Source organism: Eptesicus fuscus, chromosome 9, assembly GCF_027574615.1.
Source record: "Eptesicus fuscus isolate TK198812 chromosome 9, DD_ASM_mEF_20220401, whole genome shotgun sequence".
In the NCBI taxonomy this organism is placed as follows: domain Eukaryota; kingdom Metazoa; phylum Chordata; class Mammalia; order Chiroptera; family Vespertilionidae; genus Eptesicus; species Eptesicus fuscus.
In genome coordinates, this window is record NC_072481.1 from 95207211 (window position 1) to 95215660 (window position 8450).

Below are 8450 nucleotides of genomic sequence, written 5' to 3' on the forward strand. Positions count from 1 at the left end.
GTCCCTCCCATCTGACAACCATCAGTTTGTTCTCTGTATCTATGAGTCTTTTTCTGCTTTGTTAGTTTAGTTTGTTTTTAGAGTCCACATATAAGTGAAATCATATAGTATTTATCTTCCTCTGTCTGACTTATTTCACTGAGCATAATACCCTCTACTTCCATCCATGTTGTCACTAATGGTAAGATTTCATTCTTTTTTATGGCTGAGTAGTATTTCATACATGTACCACATCTTCTTTATTCATTCATCTCTTGATGGACATTTAGGTTGCTTTAGTATTTGTCTATTGTAAATAACACTGCAATGAACATAGGGGGGCATATGTCTTTTTTTCCAAGTTGAAAATTGTATTTTGTTAATGTGCAAATAGAATATAGCAGTCCACTTTCTGTGCTTTCTGAACACTTAACCACTGACTAGTTCCGTATGATGCTATTGACTTTCACCGTGCTGGTGTCTGACCTTTTATGGAAGCCAGCCTGAATTGCTTCTACAACTGCATTCATTTGTCTTTCCAGATGTTTTCTTCATTGGCCTCTGCATTTTTACTGCTTCATTTGAAAGACTTCATTTTCTAATTGCACAATAGTCCTTTCAATCTCATTATTCTTACTGACCAGGGATACCCAATTTGATTCCATTTCTCTTCATTTAGATATAGCTGTGAGTTGCAGGTTCTTTCTCTGCCAGTCTAAATCTTGTATATGTTTCATTACTTCTGGAGCTCTTTCTGAGCATGCTCAAGCATCTGAATAAGATTTTCATTATACACTTTCCAGGCATTGCTTCCACTCTGTGACATTAGTTCCAGATTCTCCATTCGAACTGCTTCACACTCTCACTGGGCTGTAGAATTGTTTACACATTCCTGGATGCAGTAATGTCATTTTTCTGACTCAAGGAAGGAGTTGGAGATTCATATCATTTCATACCAAGCAATTCAAGTGGTTGTCCAGCAGCCAGTCTTTCAAATTCATTTCTCATTAAGTAGGTTTCAAAAGCAGAATAATTTGGGGATATGAAGTGGCTCAGGTAGTAGGTTGGTATCTGTGAGTTTCCTCTTCCACCAAGCATCGCAGCCCCTTCCCGTGAACCAGGTGCTTCATAACCTTGGTAACAATACTACAGCACGCCCACCACAACTGCTCCAGCCACCAAAACCAGCCCGCCATTCTTAAGCTCATTTGAGTTTTCTGAGTCTTTTTTGAATGAATGCTTTGGATTTCTTCAGATAAATATCCAGACATGGAATTGCTGGGTCATAGAGTACTCTATTTTTAATTTTTTTTTTTGTTTCCCTTGCCCAAGGGGACATATTACACAAAAAATTACTAAGAAAACTGTCAGAAATTGCTTTTATAGAAGTTTTATGGTTTTGGGTCTTATATTTGAGTATTTAATCGACTTTGAGTTTATTCTTATATATGGTTTAAGAAGGTGGTCTAATTTCATTTTTTTTGCATGTATCTGTCCAGTTCTTCCAAGCATTTATTAAATAAACTGTCTTTACACCATTGTATGTTCTTGCTTCCTTTGATATTAATTAACCATGTAGGCATGGGTTTATTTATGGGCTCTCTACTCTGTTCCATTGATCTATGCATCTGTTTGTATGCCAGGACCATGCTGTTTTGATTACTATAGCCTGGTAGTATAGTTTGATATCAAGTATTGTGATACCTCCAACTTTGTTCTTCTTTCTAAATATTGCTATGGCTATTTGGGGTCTTTGTGGTTCTGTAAGAATTTTTGGATTATTTTTTTAGTTTTGTGAAAAATGCCATTGGTATTTTGATAGGAATTACATTGAATCTAAAGATCGCTTTGGGTAGTATGGATATTTTAACAATATTAATTCTTTCTATTCACTAACGTGTATATGCTTTCATTTATTTGTATCTTCTTTAATTTTTTTTTAATGTCTTATAATTTTTCCAATATAGGTCTTCTACCTTCTTGGTTAAATTTATTCCTACATATTTCATTTTTGTTGATTCAATTGTAGATGGGATTGTTCTCTTAGCTTCCCTTTATGATAGTTTATTATTGGTGTATAAAAATGCAACCAATTTCTGAATATTAATTTGGTATCTGCTAGTTTACTGAATTTATTTATCAGTTCTAAGAGTTTTTTGGTGGAATATTTAGGGTTCTTGGTAGGACTCTTTTTTTGTGTGTTTTTTAAAATTTAATAAATCTTTATTGTTCAGATTATTACAATAGTTTCTCCTTTTCCCCCCCATAGCTCCCCTCCACCCAGTTCCCACCCCACCCTCTTGCCTTACCTCCCCCACACTGTTCTCATCCATAGGTGTACGATTTTTGTCCAGTCTCTTCCCACACCCCCCACACCCCTTTCCCCTGAGAATTATCAGTCCTCTCCCTTTCTATGCCCCTGATTCTATTATATTCACCAGTTTATTTTGTTCCTCAGATTTTTAATTCACTTGATTTTTAGGTTCACTTCTTGATAGATACGTATTTGTTGTTCATAATTTTTATCTTTACTTTTTTCTTCTTCCTCTTCTTAAAGAATACCTTTCAGCATTTCATATAATACTGGTTTGGTGATGATGAACTCCTTTAGCTTTTTCTCATCTGTGAAGCTCTTTATCTGACCTTCCAATCTGAATGATAACTTTGCTGGGTAGAGTAATCTAGGTTGTAGGTTCTTGCTATTCATCACTTTGAGTATTTCTTGCCACTCCCGTCTGGCCTGCATAGTTTCTGTTGAGAAATCAGCTGACAATCGTATGGGTGCTTCCTTGTAGGTAACTAACTGTTTTTCTCTTGCTGCTCTTAATATTCTCTCTTTGTCTTTTGCTCTTGGCATTTTAATTATGATGTGTCTTGGTGTGGTCCTCTTTGGATTCCTTTTGTTTGGGGTTCTGTGTGCTTCCTGGACTTGTAAGTCTATTTCTTTCACCAGGTGGGGGAAGTTTTCAGTCATTATTTCTTCAAATAGGTTTTCATTTCAGTATCTTGCTCTCTCTCTTCTTCTGGCACCCCCATAATTCTGATGTTGGTACGCTTGAAGTTGTCCCAGAGGCTTCTTACACTATCTTCAACTTTTTGGATTCTTTTTTCTTTTCCGGTTGAGTGTTTTTTGCTTCTTTGTATTTCAAATCGTTGACTTGATTCTTGTGTTCCTCTAGTCTGCTGTTGAGTCTCTGTATAATATTTTTTATTTCAGTCAGTGTATGTTTAATTTCTAGCTGGTCCTTTTTCATATCCTCGAGGGTCTGGCTAAATTTTTCGGCCTTTTCTAGGAAATTCTTGAAAAACCTTATAACCGTGGTTTTGAACTCTATATCCAGTCATTTTTTCCCTCCATTTCTTTCATTTGTGATCTATTACTTTGTCTCCACATTTTCACTGCTTCCCTGAGTTGGTAGGGTAGCTTTGTGTGCTAGGTTTCCTATATGGCCCAGTGGGTCGGCCTTCCAGTCACCTGAGGTGGACACTATTGGTGTACCCCTTTGTGGTCTGTGTGTACAGCCTTGTTGTAGTTAAGTCTTGATTGTTGTTGGTATCACTGAGAGGAACTGACCTCCAGGCCAATTGGCTATGTGTATCAGCTGTGTCTATGCCAAGAGACCTGTGCTGGAGACAACCTTATAGGACCAGACTTGCAAAATTGCAAAAGCCTCTGTGCTCAGCTTGGGTGGGACGGAGTCTCAGGGCTGAGCAGACTGTCTTGGCTTCCTGTCAGCCCTGCCCTTGCGCGCGTACCTCCAGACCTCTGCCTTCCACGGATCCCCTGAGTTTCTGCCTAACAGTCCAGATTCCTCCAGGCTCGCCCGGAACTGGGGTTCAGTGCAGTCGAAACTGGGGTTCAGTGCAGTCAGGAGCTTCTGACTCCCTTCCGCTAGGGAGAGCTAGCGGCAACCTCAGCAGTCGGTCTTTTCTGCTCGCACGTTCCTCCAGACCCTTGCCTGCCACGGTTTCCCTGAGTCTCCGAGTCTCTGTGTGCCTTTCTCTCTACCTGACAGTCCAGACTCCCCTTGTATGAGCCAGGGTCCATGGTGTTTCACCCAGAACTGGGGTTCAGTGCAGTCGGGGGCTTCCTTTCCTCTCCCGCCAGAGAACGCCAGCCAGGCACTCAGCTGCCCTTCCTCTCTGCGCACTTGTCTCCAAACCTTAGTCCTTTGCAGCTCCTCTGATTTTCCGTGAGCTTTTTTCTTTCCTTCTAGTTGTAGAATTTCCACTCAGCCAGCTTTCCTGTTGTTCTGGATGATGTCCATTCTGTCTTTTAGTTGTAGTTTTGAAATTGTTGTGCGAGGCAGCAGTTTAGTTGTTTACCTATGCCGCCATCTTGGTTTCTCTCTTTTGGTAGGACTCTTGATGGAACAGAATACTCAGGGCTGCGGGGTGGGTAAGGAAATGCTTCTGGCTACTTTTGGATTATCAAGCAAACACAGTGCACTTGAGGAGGGGCCTCCGGGACCTCTCACTGTCATATGCTTGGGACCTTAAAGAGAAGAAGAGCTGTGAACCAGGCCCAGAGCCTGGAGTCCGGGAGGAGTGAGTACACTTGTGTCCTCAGGGTGCCTCAGGCAGCAGGATGTGTGAGCACAGGCGCTGCTTGAATGTTGGCTCTTTCTCAGGCTTCCCACCTGATTACGGGGCCCCTTGCATTTTTCTACTTTCTGCCCTCCATCTTCTGCACTTTCCACACCCTCCTCTCATGCTCTGTTCCATTACCACGCTGTCAACGCAGCTTTCCGTTCACATTCATTTTTCTGAGATCCGTGTGGAATTGCACACTCTCCTCCAAAACTGGACCTGAATGCAGATCCACTCACTGGGACATCGTGCATGCTCGGTTCTTGCTGGCAGGCCTGTCCCCGCACCCCCTGCTGGGCTTCCTACTTGTTTCTTCTCAGTGTCTTGTCCCTAAAACATTGTCTCTTTCCAACCCCATCCCCTGCCTCTTTCTCTCTCCCGCTCCCTTATCCCCCTGGGTGGCCACGTCCTGACATAGGGTTTTAGGGAGCCCCTCTATGATCATGGCTGCCATATGATTAGAACCCAACCCAAAATGGGGTCTTCCACTCTGGGCTCAGGCATCCAGTTGCCTATTGGACCTCTGCCATTGAATGTCCTACAGGCATAAACTCTGACCGCCCAACCAGAAGTGCTTCTCCTTGGGTCACTCAGCCAGTGCATGTCCTCACCATTAGACAGTGAGGAGGCTGGAAGATCAGAAGCTACCACAGAGTCTGCCCTCTTCTTTATCCTCAATACCCAAATCAGGTTCTTCTTGAGGTCAGTTGGCCTCTCTGTCTCTGTGCCACTATCTTAGTTCTGGCAGAAGTCATTCACACCGGATTCCTGAAATAGCTCCCATCTCCTTGCTGCCAGTGCACCTGCCCTGGAGGTCATTACGCAGGTCACATCCTAAAATGCATAGCTAAGCACTTTCCACAGCTCCCAGTGGCATGCAGAATGAAGGCCCTAATCCTGAACTTGGTGTCAAGAACTTGGTGGTCTCATTTCTGCTTATAACAAACTTTACCTCTTCCACTCACACCTGTTCCTCTGAAATACTGAACTCTTCCCTGATATCTGTCAGACTTTAGACCTCCACTCTGACATGCATGTTGCAAAGTTTCCTAGTTTTTAAGATAAATGTTACTGCGTGTTGTACAGTATTCTTGATTAGAAGAACTAGTGCAATAATAATTTATGGAAATAAGGCTTGGTAATAGTGCTTTCAATTGACCCCTGATAGGAGGCAGTGGATAAAAAATAAGCCCTCCGGACTGCATTGGGGAACTTTCTGTGTGTATGTAAATATCCAGCCTCCACACGTGACTGAGCAGTGTGTCAAGGGCCTGCCCAAGGCTGAGATCTGTGCTGGGACTCAAGGAGTCCTGCAGATGAGGGCACACTCTGCTGCACCAGGTTACAGTCCAGGTGAGGGGATATGGCAAAATGCAGACAAAGCCAGTATACACCTGACCCTGGGGAGGCCAGAAAGGAGATATTGACAACTGCCCTTGTGTGTGCAAGGAGGCTCCAAGCATGTGGGGCTCAGGAGAAGCTTTGTGGACAGGGAGCACCGGCAAGTGGTCCAGCAGGCTTCACTCTGGGGGAAACTTTTATGAAATCCTGGTGTCGTCTCCCCCAGAGGTGTTGCTTCAGTTGAACAGGTGAGGTAATAGGCATGCACATGTTTAAAAGTGTCCTAGGTGACTCAAATGGATATCCAAGGCTAAGAACCATAGGATCCCAACAGGGGAAATGAGGGAGAAAGCACCAAAAGCAGAGGGCACTGTATGAGCAAAGCCTTGGCACTTATTAGGGAAAGAATGAGCAGTTGAGTTTGATCAGAGGGGACCTGTGCAAGGTAATTCTGTAAGGTAGCTTGGAGCTGTGTGTATGCCACAAGGAAGCCACACTTACTTTGTTTGAGTGGAGAACCGTAGGTGCTCAGTGACAGAACTCTAACTGAGAAACATTGCTCTGGTCTAGTGACTTTGATGATTGGGATGAGGCTGGAGACCATACAAGTGACAGAAAAGGTGATGAGAATTTGGAAATTTGGGAGGATTTGGGAATGGAAAGCTGGGGAAGATTTGCGAGTAGTCTAGAGATACAATTGACATCAATCGTCTTTAGGTCTTAATGTGGCTGCTAAATAAGCCAACAATTAAGAGATATTACAGAAGATTTAGAATGAGCAACTGAGTTAAACTGAACCAGAGTTTTTCTTTTTTTACTATCTCTATTAGGTTTGGATAATAAAGTTATACTATCATCACACACACAAAAAGAGTCTTAGGTGCAGATGGAAGGGGTCATCAACCGCAGGGTCTCATAGGGACAGAAGACTGACCTTCCACAGATTGTTACTGAAGCATGAGTATGATTAAGAAATGACCACTCCCCTTAAATATGTACCTTACATTTTCCTCTCTTATTTAAAAAACATCTTACTTAGAGACCCTCTTTTGCAGAAGTTCTTTACTGTAGTTTCAGTTCTGCTGCCAAATCCAAATCAGTGGGAAGGTGTATCCTATGCTGGGTTCCATATGGGATCTCAAGTGTAGCTTGAGGGAGGAGAGTCTGTCTTCTGATGCATCGGGACCAGGCCCATCACCTGGCTGGGTCTGTGAGGCAGCATTTTTCCAGAGTGGGGAATTGAGCCTCAAAAGTAATCAGTTCCCAAGAGTAGGGAATTCCAGGGAAAGCCGTGTGTCATACAATTCTGGGGTGTTATCTTGGGCTGGGGTTTTGAGAGGCTCAGCAAGAACCTTAGCACAGCAGCGAACACTGTCTATGGCCATGGGAACACAGCTACCCCTCCCTTTACATGATCTGCTGCTCTCTCCTCTTGGCACCCCATTGGTTACCTGTTAGCAGGTATTGGAAGAGGCGCAGGGAGACTGGGCCAGCCTCGAGTTCTCTCTGCTCTGGACATTACCACCCATCCCAGGGGCAGCACTTCAGCCTCTCCGGGCTGGCACCAGGAAACACAGCCTCAGAGTTCAGTACCTGGCATCAGCCATGTCTGGCTAGCCCTCTCCTCTGCCACTCATGAGCTGATTGACACTGGGGCTTCCTGAACATCTGCTTTACCCCCCTTTGTGAGTTTAATTGTTTCATAGACCCTCAGTGGATTATAACTTTTATTATTAGCACTCTCCTTTTCTGGAACTTTATGTTTAAAATGGAGCAAATACCACATTCAAAACCTCTGGGGCTCCAGAGAAGTGCAGTCCCACTCCTGGGCCCTGGCCGCCTCCTTCCCACCTCCTCCCGATACCAGAATGGCAGGTCACAGTGAATCGACTTCCGGGGGCATGGGACACACACACAGAGCACAGGAGTGCAGACTGAGAGTCCAATGAGAAGATTCCTGGCCAACATAGGACAGCAAAGGTGAGCCCATCAGGAAGGAGGCTTCTGTGTGGCCATCTGCTTAGGGTGTGGCCCAGTATTAATACAGTATTCTGAACTTGTTCTTGGCCATAACCACACCCAGTTACTGTGCCACATGAGAATGGATCAAAGTCAGAGGGAGGCTGCACACAGTTTATAAAAACACAGGGCTTATTTAGTTGTAATTTTCCTTTGGAGCCTGAGGCAAGAGGTATTGATCATAAAACAACTAAAAGAGTTACAGAGTTGAACTTGTTCCCAGAGTGTGTTGTGCAATTCCAAATGCACTCTGGCAAACCTCCAAGGAGGATGTAGGGACGGATAATGGAGTGCACGGGCAGCCATGTAAGTTTAAGGGTAAAGAGGGCTCTCAAGAGGAGAGACCCACTACTTGTTCCACGAGGTGGAACTGACTTTCCAGATGTGCCTGAGGGGGGGCAGGGGAGGTTCCTCAAGGTGAACCGAGAAGAGTTGGGGGGACTCTGCTTCCTTTATTTCCTAGATGTTGGCCATGACTACCAATGCTTTTGTAACTTCCTCTTGCCACATATAGCTGAGCC

The 8450-nt window shown here is 44.0% G+C and overlaps 1 pseudogene; it reads right to left on the bottom strand.

Annotated features, from left to right (window-relative positions):
* Positions 1 to 505: 505 nt before the first annotated feature.
* On the bottom strand, positions 506 to 7517 carry LOC103303427 (pre-mRNA-splicing factor SPF27-like; annotated as a pseudogene).
* Between the last annotated feature and the right edge of the window lie 933 nt (positions 7518 to 8450).